We start from the raw sequence: 13,602 nt of genomic DNA on the forward strand, positions 1-13,602 counted from the left end.
TTACTTCTGATGTATTTAGTTGCATTTTCGAGGAACAATTCATGAGTGTACAACTGAAATATTTCGAAGATTAAACAACACAAAGCAAATGACGATACGGAAGTCAGCCCATTTGTTTTTTATGTACTGAAATACAAGAAAAAGAGTCATCGTTGTTTCTATAAACACAGCAAGGCAAATAAAAACAATCCAATTTCAAAAGAATTTTAGGCAATAATTATTAAAATATATTGCAAAATAACTATCATATACTCGTATACAATCTTTACAACTTTTATCCATTTTCGTGATATAACGTTCGAGTTTTTACCAGATGACTAACTTTCTATTAAAAATCTGTCAGATTCTCCTCAACGACTACGACAACGATCACACAAACATACATATCGCTCATTTACTCCAAGAGTGGCATAACTCAAAAAATGCGTTTTCTGAGTTAGCAGTTTCTATTTTTTCTACGATTTCTACCTTATCTTGTGTCAAATTTTTATGCTGATATCTCTAAAACTCGACGAGTAACAGCTCATTTACTACGAGTTTCGCATATTTCAATATTTTGAGTTTATGAAGGACTAAAACACTTCAAATCATGCTTGATCTTGCACTGATATCTGGCTAGCTGTTTATAAAATATGGTCTAAGTACATAGTTGTTTTAGTTTTTGTGTAATAATCGTTTTAAGTTGGGAAGTAAAAATTCAATCGCCAACTTAAAACGCGTTTTTCTCGAAACTTGATTCTTTAAAATGTGTCACTCTTTGAGTAAATGAGCGATATGTTCCAAATTATTGTTTTGATTGTAAAAAATGTGGGTTGGCTTTTCTTTTGATTTTAAGGTATACAAATGATCTATTAACAACTCTATTAATTTTTGTTGCCAAAATAATTTTTCAAAACTGATGTTTTTGTTTTTCATAAAAAAAAAACAAACATAGACGTAAAAAAAATCAATATAATAAATATGAATATGTTCGCAAAAATATGTAATAATCGAGAAAATATCAGAATTTATCTTTTTGATTTTATAACAAATCTGCAAAATACGAGGTTAACGATCATTAGGAATAAATAAAACTAGCGATTTACTCGTTAAACCCCGAATGGACATCAACATACAATTTTTAAATTCGTTATGTCATGTTCACACGAGCGTTTCAATTACGTTGTTCGCCTGTCGAACGACGTACACGAATTAACCCGTTTCCACGACACCATTCGTAATTAACAGAAACATAAACAAAATTTCCTTCATTTTTGTTTCCTTGTTTTCACGAAAAATTGAACCGAAAACACATAAAATTTACATTAAATGAATAGGAAAAGCAATAGACTTTCCTTCAAATGTATCTTCTATATTTAACTACACACATTTCATTCATTTTTTCCATAAATTCTGAATAATTTTGTATTTTCAATATATTTTTATATGTTTCTATTTTCAAAATTAAAGAGAGAGAAAGACATGTCAAAACAATGTTTGTGTATACAGACTTTCAGTTATTTGTTTCCTTTTTGTTTCTGATTTTTTACGCGATTTTGAACTAATGGACAAGAAATGTGTGTGGAATTAAGAAAGAAACACAACCACCTACCTTCTGCATCTACACTGACTCAAACAATTGTCCGTACCCCATACAACTAAAAATATATGTGATTATAATTCAAAGAATACTTACCCAAATCGAATGTAGTGATTTGATTTTTTAAAGTACAACAAGAAGTAATAAAATTTGCCAATTAATAGTAAAATAAAAAAGGAACACTTTCATTTTTAACGAAAAACTTAAAAATAGTTCTGAATATATACTCAAAAAATTGTCCGTACCCCATACATATGTATTTAAAAAAGGTATATTTTCTTGATGTATAATGTCCTTAATACTTCCTTTAGCAGCGATTACATCTCTTAAGCTATTTTTTTTTATCGATAAAGCCAATTTTTCGGTGGTATCCGCACCAAAATTCCTCCATTCTTGAATAATGACATCGTTCAGCATTTGCTTGTTAGTTATTTTATGCTGTCGAATTTTTGTTTCTAAAATACCCCATATATGTTCTATGGGATTTAAATCTGGGCTCTGGGGAGGATGAGGCAACACTTCCCTAACGTTGTAGAGCAGCCATTCTCGCACAACCATGGAACTGCACTTTGGGTCGTTGTCGTGCAAGAAACGGTAATCGTCCTGTAGGCCCAAATTAGTGGCGCTAGCTTTTAAATTTTCTTTCAAAATGTTTAAATATTTAAATTTATTCATCGTGGTTTCCACGAACTCCAAATTTCCCACTCCTCCAGCTGTCATTGCACCCCACACCATCACTGACGCACCACCGTGTTTCACAGTTGCTTTTATATTCTTTAACTGCAATGCGGTGTTTTCTCTACGTCACACAAAACGTCTTCCATTCGACCCAAAAATATTAAATTTACTTTCGTCAGTAAAAATAACTGACTTCCGTCAGGCTTGTCTACGTATTTTTTGGCATATTCTAATCGCTGTTTTACGTTCTTTTTCGATATAAAAGGTTTTTTACGTGGAACACATGCCTTATACTGGTTGTCATGAAGAAAGTTTCTTACCGTTTGTGCGCTTAAAGTGAGATTTTCATCTTTTTTAATATTTTTAGCTATTTCCACGGCAGTTTTTTTGTTTCCAGCTTAACCATCCGCTCGATCTTTCTTCCCAATCGAGCGTCTATGATTTTTTCCCACCTCTACCTGGGGCAATTGAGAGTGACCCCGTTTTTTTGTAATTTTGTATTAAATATTGGACAAATGATTTTGGTCTAGAAAAATTTTTAGAGATTTCAAGATAACTTTTTCCTTCATTATGCAGTTTAATACTCAATTCTTTGATGGCAATAGGAATCTTAGAACGATTTTTATTATTCGAACTCATATTGCAAAGTTGTTACAACACACTACCCAGACAAAGTACTTTAAAAGACTAGGAAATTGTGTAATTTTACCTCAACTTCAAAAAATTAAAGATCCGTTATGTAAGAGAAATTAATATTTCTCTCTGGACAATGATCCGATTGAAGAAAAACAACAAAAATGAAAGAACCGTTATACAAGAATTAGGCGTACGGACAATTGTTTTAGTTAATTTTTTGACGTCTTTTTTTGTTTTTTGTATTAAATTATAGTGAAACATGTTTATTTAATTATTAGTTTTCAATTATTATAAAGAATTGTTGTACTTTTAAAACAAAATTTATTTCACTCGAATCGAGTAATTATTTTTCGAATTATAATCAAATATATTTTAAGTTGAATGGGGTACGGACAATTGTTTGAGTCAGTGTATATAAAATGTTTAGTTCATTAATATTCATTCATCTTTATCCTTTTTTCTAAAATTTTTTGTGTTTATAACAAATTTTTCAATTTTGAATTTAGACATGTCATAATTAATTTTTTCGATAAATTCTCTCATTTGTTAGGGATGGGACATACTTATTCGTCGTTCAGAGCGTATTTCTAATCGAACAACGTATAAAAATCGTCGTTCGTTCATAGAATTTTGTGTGGGGAAATAACTAATTTATTCGTAGTTATGGGTCGAACAACGAATAGAGCACGAACGACGTACCGTGAAAACGGGCTATTACAAACTAAAAAGTTCCTATTATTTTATACACAAAAAGTATATATGCCTAACAATTAAAAAATGCACGTTTGACTACGTTTGGCTTTATTCACTTAAAAATTTATAAATTAATGCACGGTTGTTGAATTAGGCGACATTTACGTTTGCTTAGCTAATTCAAAAACCGTGAATTCAATGCAATGATGCATTTTGTAGTGTTACGGAATTATATTTAACTAATCTCCGTGTAGACGTTGTTTTATTTCCCAGTACGATTTGTACCAAATAAAACAGGGTTCGTTTTAGATTACGTTTCTACAATGCTTTATTTGCTTTATTACACTTATTTGAAACCGACTTTAATTACTAAGCACACAGCTTGTCTCTAATTAGCACGCAGCAATTCTTTAACCGATCTGTTCAGTTCAACGCTTAAAACACAACTAACTCAATGTTGCCGTTCCAATCTGTATTTATTCCCAAAATCTCCTTGGTCTAGAATTATCCAGAACATCTGGCAACACCTCGAATCTGTGCAGCAAACACACAGACGCATATTCGCACTAAGCGAACAACCATACTCACATACATGGGGGAAAACAAATTCAATTGGACAATCACACTAATGACGTAATTACAACAACAAAAAATGCAAGAAAGAAGTAGCAACTAAACGATAATTACATGTCTATGGCAAAACAAACAAAAGCACATTAATAGAAGGTAAAGTAAGAACTAGAACGATGAAGAGAATTCTACATCGTAGTTGTTGTTGCTTAAATAAAGTAACTGCGTAATAAAAACTTTACGTAACAATTCAAACTTTTAAATTAACGGAAATTAAACTAAATTAACTTAAACCTATCAGTTACATTCGTAACAGTATTATAAAACGTAATTACAACCCCCAACATTTTTAAGGTGATCTTGTGCAAACAATTCGAACTGAGAATTTTTGAAAGTACAGACCCAAACGACAAGAAACCCTATATGGGTTTTGTTGTGTCAGATCCAGCTCGGATTTTATGGCCCCATCTAAACATGGTTAAATATTGAGTTTTTAAAGAAATTCGGGGCTATATCTCTGAAACCAATGCGAATCTTCTTCTGACCTCTGAAGCCAATTTTTAGATAAGGGCAAGAATGAAATATTTGGAGAAATAATGAACTCGAAAAACTACATTTATTGCCTCAAATTTCAAAATATATTCAAAAATTCCACAATTTTTATACATTTCGCACCGTATCTCCAAAACCGTTCATTTTTTCTGAATATTTTCTTTTGGAAAAATAATCTCTGGAATGTAATACACAACTCTTTAGAACATCTCATTGTTGTACAATGCCTCTATGCCGTTGTTTTCAGTACATTTTTCAACGACGATTTAATAAAAATGCCAATAATGTAGTGAAATCCGAAATGCGAGAATAAACTGTTGGTGTGAACTGTATTTGAAATAGGTGTTGTAAAAGATATGATGCAAAATACCGCTGAAACAACATGAAGTAAGCATTTTAGAGTTTCAGAATGTTGAGAATTGTTGAGAACTTTATTTGGAATATTTTTGCAAAAGGTTACTTGGTTCAACTCCCAATAGTTTAGCCGATACTGACCAGAATTTCAGCAATTATGTAAAATTGTCTATATTTTGTTTTGTCTAAATTCCTATTCCTTTCTGAGACAAAGGCCAGATAAATGCAAAAAAGTGTAGATTTATAAAATCCGAACTGGTTCTGACGGGACAAAACCCTACTATGGTTTTTGTAGGCTAAATATGCACTTTCAAACATGCATACTAGAAGTTGTTTGCATTTTCAGTGTTGCATAGTGTAATAGATGAAAATGAAAAATGCAAATCCCACAACTGATGAATAGAAGTACCTGTTGAAGAGCAAGCTAGTCTACAGCAGTTGAAATCAAGCAATCGGAGAAAATTATTTCATGTTGAAGAAAAACTTTTATAGAAAAGTTTGTCTTCAGTCTATCTAGAATATTCGAAACTATCATTTGTTTTCCTTTCAATTATAAAATTGTTCTATTCACTGTCCTATTTTTTCATCAATAAATCTGAGATTCAATAGGTTATGGGAGACTCAAAAGAATCTCATGGAATACCGCAGTTTAACGGCTCGGGATTTAATGACTGGCAATTTCGAGTAAAGTTGCACATGGAGAATTTGGATATATTGGACGTTCTAACCGACGATCCCCCGGAGGAAGCTTCTAAACTAGCCATTTTTAAGAATAATGATAAGAAGGCAAAAGATAGACTCGTCGGATTCATACATTCTGATTGCTTGTGTTATGTTCGAGTTAAGAAGACCGCAAAAGAAATGTGGGAAAGTTTGAATTCCGTCATTGCTAAGATGTCTAAGATGTCTAGGATGACACAACTTTTTATTTGGAAAAACCTATCAAGAATGAAAATGAATGAAGGTGACAGCGTTTTATCTCATATAAATTCGTTTGAAAATTTGGTTCGGCAATTGCGATTGGCTGGGGCAAATGTTGAAGAGCCAGATGTTATTGAACAAATCTTTTTAACATTACCGGAAAAGAACGATCCGCTAGTTACGGCGTTGTGGAAGATGATAAACTTACTTTTGAAATGATAAAGGAAAGGCTGATGGCGAAGGATGTGAAATTGTCCGAACGATACGAAGAAATAGTCGAGTAGAGGACAGCGTTCATGGGGAAAAGCCGTAAGAATCCGAAGAAATTCAATGGAAATGTTTTGAATGTCACAAGTTTGGCCACCAAGCACGTAATTGCAGGCAAAACGAAGGGTATGTAGCTAGCAAACATGCAGTATGTTTTATGGCTGAAGACATAAAGATCAAAAAAATATTTAACAGAAATACCATTATTTTTGGGCTCGGGCGCAAGTGACCACCTTATCAACGAAAATGTGTGCTTTAAAAATCTCAAGAACGTGTAGAAATTAATGTTGCAAGAATAATGAATCCCTGTTTGCACGGCATTATGGAGAAATCAATGGTATCAGCTGTAACGGATTTCCCCTGGTAATGAAGGAAGTGCTATATGTTCCAGATTTGCGAGATAATCTTTTATCTGTAAGAAAATTGATTTCTGCCGGCGTACAAGTCTAATTCACTGGAAACAAAGCAAATATGATTAAGAACGGTAAGATAATAGCATTAGCACAATTATCTGGCAACCTTTACGAATTAAAGACAAATCTAACAATGGCAATCGCTCTGGCTTCCGACAAAAATGACGAAGCTTTGTGGCATCGAAGACCAGGGGCTGGATTCTTGTTCTATGAAAATTTAAAATGAAAAAAAATTCCTTTATAGTTTTTTTTCATTTGACAGTTTTCTCCTTTATAAAAGTTTTCATTTCACATTTTCATAGAAACGGAATTGAGCCCCAGGTCGCATCGGCGCTAGCATGGTAGAATAAAGTAAAGGTAGGCCACAGCTAACAGCTGATTACAATTTTTTCTTTTTATGGCCTAATCTGTCAAAAGCAGGGTTGACTATTTGTACTGTTTTTGACATTATGCAATTATAAAGGTAGATGCATCGCTGAATTGTTCCAACACTATATCTTAAAATTGAAAACAAGGACAAAAAATGTCTATTCGCGTGGCAAAATAAAATTGTTGATTTTTTTTAGCAAAACATACGAATGGACGATTTATCAATTTAAATATTATTGATATTAATTTAAATTTGTTCCAAAAGTACGGGAATGTAAAAATTGCAATTTTTGTAAAAATTCTGCTGACATTTATCTGCAAATTGGATGCCAGAAATCACGATGTCAGATTAGCCAAACTTGTCAAGTAGAAAATAAGTGAATGACATTTTTTCACTGTCATAAGTTTGGGAAGAACTTTTGCTATTTTTGGAACACTTTTCCAACAAGAATATTCTGGAGCCCAGCTAAAGAAATGTTTTTACCAAGGCCTACAGAAGGTCGGTCATTCAGTGTTCTGTTAACAACTTTTGACAACAAACATAATAGATTGTTCATTATTGTGATTCGATTTCCTTTGTATTTTATGTCACAATAATGTATTTGACAGCAAACTAAATAGTCAGGGCTGAGTGTCCGACTGTATAGACTGTGGTTTTTACTCTATATGGCACTTTTAACATATAAAAAGTGAAGCTCTAAGTTCCATATGTTTTTGTAATACGGGATAGCTATGCAGATACATCTACCATTATTATTGTACCATGCCATTTGACGTTTTAAGCCATGGCTGCACGGTGGAATTTTTCAGTGATTTTCATACCTGGCCTACCTCTACTTTATTGTACCATGGGCGCTAGAGGTTAAAGATGTTATCAAAAATGAATGCAATCGAAAATCTGAATCTACAGAACCAACAGTTACAGCCCAATCATGAATATATTTGCGGAATGCAGTTCTCGCGGAATAGTTTTTTCTCTAGAGAACATTCCTCCTATCATGAATAATTGGGGAAAAATAATCATTGAATTTGGCAGTACCTTGTGTGCCCTAATTGTTGTGAAAACAAAAAAATGTTAAGTGTTTTTAGACAAAATAAACAAATTTAATCAAATAAATTACATTTTTACACATCAAAGAAATTCAGAAGATGTTACTTGTTATGAAAATCATCAAATAAGATTGTAAAATTCCAAGGAAATAGTGCATTCTGCTATGGAACTGCCACTATCATGGATGTATCAAAAACGAGTGTTTTTAATAAAAAAGATGGCAAAAATTGAAAAAATATGAATTTTGATATAAAAATAATTGGAAATATGCATTTATCCAGTGTTTTTCAACAATAACGAAGCTGTGTTTAGTATGTGCAAAATTCTGCCATCCTTCGTTGATCGGTACAAAAAGTTGAGTGTGGCCGAGTTTGCAAACTAATGTTATTTTGTGAAATATGTACGTATGTTAATTTTTTAATAAATTTCCAACCGCGAATTCAAGATTTTAGTATAAAAACGCAAAAAATGTTTATTTTGCATGTTTTTTACAACATTTTTGGGTAATCTCCCTTCAGTTTTGCAAGAGAGATTTTTTTTGAGGAAAACACATGTTTGAGAGCTTTCATGATACCTACTTTTTCTCCATCGGAATGTTTTTCCGTGCGGATTTTTTGTTTGTGATAGGAGAGAAGAGAAAATACAGAAATTCCGCACAGAATTTTTATTCATGATTGGGCTGTTAGCCTTTTGTGATGCATGTGTAGATGGTAAGCAATGCCGAGAACCATTTGATGATACACGGGTAAGAGCGAAAAGAGTACTGGAGAGAATTCACTCTGATTCACTCATTTGAAAAAATTGTATGGAATGGTGCAATATACTTCGTTAGTTTTATAGATGAGTACACTCACTTTGCAGTGGTGTATACGATTAAAAAGAAGTCCGAAGTATTCAAAGAATACGAAGCTATGGTCACTAGTCTATTCAGAGGGATGTCAATATCAAAAATTACTACTGACCAAGGTGGAGAATATTTTTGCAAGGAACAACTTGACTGGTATAAAAGAATAGGAAGGCTTAACTCTAGTTTAGTAAAAACTCTCCGATTTTTTTGAATTTTTTTTTCCAGAGGTAGATATTGTTGTGCTGATCACGGAAATGTATAATTTTCTTGGGGGCGGACCCGGTTACCCGGTTATTGGACCCGAACCGATTGCTATAACCCAAAAACTGATTTTTGGACCCGGATTTTTAAAAAAAAAACCCCAAAAAGTCGAAAATGGGCCCATTATGGGTGCCTGCTTAATGTATGTCAGATTATAGCTCCCACTTTCCAAAATGGTGCTATATGTTGTGATAACTTCTCTGGATCCAGAGATATGGCTCTTAGAATCTCTAGCATTTTACATCTTAGCAGTCAGATCGAACTGCGTGACGGAGGGTCTGTAACAGACTACATCTCGCCTTCGCTGGACTTTGATGCAGCGGAGGTCTATATCCCTGACAGAAGTGAATGGGAGCATGGCAGGCCACTACCTGATAGCCTCTCCATCTTTACTGATGGCTCTAAGATGGTCGAAGGTACTGGTGCGGGGGTGTACTGCGAGGAGCTGAACGTTAAACGCTCTTACAAGCTTAATACGAATTGCAGTGTTTTTCAAGCGGAGGTCTTCGCAGTATTGAAGGCCTTAGAATTAACAGTAGGACTGACGGACGAAACAGGCAGGGCAGTTACGATCTACGTAGATAGTCAGGCCGCCCTTAAGGCGCTAAGGTCTTACACTATTAAATCTAGGATTGTTCAAAACTGTAGATCCTTATTAAAAACATGTAATTTACGCGTTAGGCTATGTTGGGTGCCAGGGCACTGTAATGTTGAGGGAAACGAGATTGTTGACGAACTAGCAAGACGTGGCTCCCAGTCCTCTAACCTCATGGTAGAGGACTACGTTAAACCCCCGCTTTGCTACTTCCTCGGCAAGCTTAGCCAGTTCTACGCAGAGAAAACCGAAAGGATATGGCAGGACGTACCTGGCTGTAAGGTATCAAAGTCAATCTGGCCGGCAATCTCGAGGCGTAGAACTGCGTCCCTTCTCTCACTTTGCAAGTCGGAGATCAGGATCGCCACAGGAGTCATAACTGGCCACTGTGGCATTAGATCTATGACATGCAAGTGGGATGGCAACAGCATTGAGTACTGTAGGCTATGTGAGGATGAGGAGGAAACGGAGACAATTGAGCACCTTCTATGTAAATGCCCTAGACTAATTGTCAAAAGGCATTTACTTTTTGGTGTACATGTGATTGAATCTCTTTCCTACTTCTCCTCTGTCAACCCAACAATTCTGGTATCGTACTGCAAGAGCCTTAAGTGGCTCTGGGGCAGGTCAGTACAGACTTGAAATCTGCAATATTCCCTTGTAGTTTATCTATAGTTATATATATTGTTACGGAATTAGATTTAACTAATCTCCGTGTAGACGTTGTTTTATTCCCCAGTACGATTTGTACCAAATAAAACAGGGTTCGTTTTAGATTACGTTTCTACAATGCTTTATTTACTTTATTACACTTATTCAGAACCGACTTTAATTACAAAGCCCACAGCAAGTCTCTAGTTAGCACGCAGCTCTTATTTAACCGATCTGTTCAGTTCAACGCTTAAAACACAACTCCACTCGTCATTGCCAGTTCCCCTATATTTATATCCCAAAGTCTCCCTGTTCTAGAGTCCTCCAGAACACATATGGCAACATCTCGAATCTGTGCAGCGAACACACAGACGCACATTCGCACTAAGCGAACAACCATACTCACATACATACATGGGGGAATACAATTGGACGACAAGCACAGTAATGACGTAACAACAAACAAGTGCAAAGATGTAACAAACTAAACAATAATTACATGATTATGGCAAAACAAAATAAAAGCACATTAATGAAAGGTAAAGTAACATCTAGAATAATGAAGAGAGTTCTACATGGTAGTTGTTGTTGCTTAAATAAAGTAACTGCGTAATAAAAACTTTACGTTACAATTCAAATTTTTAAATTAACGGAAATTAAACTAAACTAACTTAAACCTATCAGTTACATTCGTAACATTGCCTCCCGCTTAAGCCTGTTCGTCCCGAATAGGCACAGTTCCCTCTCTGTGGTATGGGCATTGGTAACACTGCCTCCCGCTCAAGCCTGTTCCTCTTGACTAGACGCAGTTCTCGTTCCGTAGTGGTGGCAACCGATTTAGTTGTACCCTCTACTGCGTCAGCTTTGGACTTCTGCTCTTCTGGACGTTGCTTTCTCTCCAGGAATCTTGACCTTATACCTTCTTTCTTTGTGGTCACCTTCCTAAGTGCCACCTGGTCATCATCGGACTTGCCCTTCCTTGTTGTACGGCCGCTTTTCGATGGACCTTTCCTCGACGCACATCTTCGCTTTCTCGTCCTCGTTGCTGGATTTTTCCGCTTTCCTACGGGCCAATTGTCGGCGGCTTCCACCTTCAGCGTACGGACATCGACAGCGATCTCGCCGGATTCTGCCTTTGGGCGATGTTTGCTTTCCTCATTGTAGCCCACACTTATCGGTATTTCGACATTGGACCAAGTCATCACACGGTGCTTTATGTCCAGGTTGATATCGAAGGCAATCATGAAGTCTACACCAAGTATAACTTCGTCCATAATATCGGCCACTACAAAATCGAAATTTACAGATTTTCTACCCATGCTCAGCCTTTGGTAGGCCTTTCCATGCACCGTTGTAGTCTCGCCTGTGGCCGTCCGCAATTTGACTCCATTTAACGGCAATACCTTCCCTTTTACCACATCCGGTCTAATAATGGACTTTGTTGCACCGGTGTCCAATGTCAAGGTACGCAATACACCATTGACGAAGCCTTTCACCGTTAAGTTGTGGTTCTTCTGCTGGACTATGGCTATAGAAATTGTGGGACCATCGTTTTCATCCTCTGCCAGCGGCGCCTCGTGATCGACGGAATTCATTTTATTTGATTCACCTGATATCTCTCTTTCCAGATTCTTGGCCACCGGTTGGTCGTCGCTTTTTGAAGGCGGTGAGGTGGATCTGGGCCTTGGTCGTTCCAATATGCATTCTCGTGCAATGTGTCCAGCTTTACGACAGTGGTAACAAGTCTTTTTCGTTCTAGCAGCCCCTCGTTTTACACGCATCAGTGCATCTTTCAGCAGGTCGACAACGGTCTGGGAATTGTTGTCCTCAACTTGCAGCACGTTGTAAGCTTTAGGTTTCACCAGCATCTTCGCGGTTTCTTGGCCCAGGGCAAATGACACGGTTTCTGCAAATGTTCCTATCGGTGCCGCATACGTCGCAAATTTTATCTCTGGATCACGAATACCACTTGCAAATGTCTCAATCTTTATGCGGTCCACCAATGGATGTGTCTCTCCTGGATATGCCAACTGCGCCAACCGCTCAATATCAGCCGCAAAGTCTTGTAAAGTCTCATTTGGCTTCTGGACTCTTCCCCTCAGTTCCATTCGGTAGATCTCTTGCTTGTGTTCACTACCGTACCTACGTTCAAGAGCAGCCATTATATCTCCATAGTTGTTCCTAGAAGCGGCGGGAATACTCTGTAATACGTCAGCAGCATCACCCTTCAATGCCATCAGGAGTGATACCGCCTTGTCGTTGTCGTTCCAAGAATCTCTAGCAGCCACTGTCTCGAACTGTAATTTGAACACATTGAAAGGGGTAGAGCCGTCGAACACTGGAGGCTTAATTTTTAACGTGTTATGAATAGCTCTCACTGGACCGCCTTTGATTTCCAGTTCCGACATTTTCTTCTCCAGGTTCACAAATTTCTCGTCATGGGCCAGAAATTTCTCGTCAACAGACAGAATCTTTTTATCCAACTCTTTAATTTGCACCTCCATGTTTTCTACTCTCTTTTCAATCACTATCGTGATGTTCTCGAGTTTCTCGTTAATTTTTCTAGAATTCTCTTCCAACTCCTCTTTTAAGTTTCTTGAATTTTCTTCAAACATCCTAGAATTTTCTGCCATTAAGTTTTCGGTGATTTTTCTAGAGTTCTCCTCCAACTTTTCCTCTAATTTTCTGGAATATTCTTCACTCTTTCTAGAATTTTCTTCAACCATCCTGCAATTTTCTGCTTTCATTTCGTCCATCATAAGTCTAGAAGTTTCTTCATTCTTTCTAGACATCTCTTCTAACATCTTACATTTGTCAGATTTCATTTCCGCCATAAGCCTGGAAGTTTCTTCATTTTTCTTATTCATTTCCAGCATCATCATAGCCAGCATTGATTTCAAATCGTCACCCCTGGCAGCTACCGACGAAACTTCCTCAACGCTGGATTCGTCCTTTGTCGATAACTCGACTTCTTCCTTACCGTCGAACTCATATTCATCGATGTTCATTCCACGGCGCTCGAACTCTTCCAACAAGCGTTTTTGTAGTTCGGCCTTGTTGCCAGTAGAACACAACTCCAACTTACTTAGCTCCTTCTTCAAGTCTTCCACTCGTAGATCCTTAAACTTCATTGTAGGATGATCGTAATCTCACTTCCTGACACCA

The 13,602-nt window shown here is 36.3% G+C and overlaps 1 long non-coding RNA gene across 1 annotated transcript in view; it reads left to right on the forward strand.

Moving 5' to 3' along the window:
* Window positions 1-3,802: 3,802 nt before the first annotated feature.
* The window catches only part of LOC141402751 (uncharacterized), a 42,170-nt gene continuing 32,370 nt past the window's right edge, over window positions 3,803-13,602 (forward strand). Inside the window, exons 1-2 of the long non-coding RNA XR_012412709.1 lie at window positions 3,803-6,376; window positions 6,446-6,734. This is a non-coding gene — a long non-coding RNA (uncharacterized lncRNA). The remainder of the gene's footprint in view (window positions 6,377-6,445; window positions 6,735-13,602) is intronic.

Source organism: Musca autumnalis, unplaced genomic scaffold (genome assembly GCF_047663935.1).
Source record: "Musca autumnalis isolate F117 unplaced genomic scaffold, ASM4766393v1 scaffold_4, whole genome shotgun sequence".
NCBI classification, from domain to species: domain Eukaryota; kingdom Metazoa; phylum Arthropoda; class Insecta; order Diptera; family Muscidae; genus Musca; species Musca autumnalis.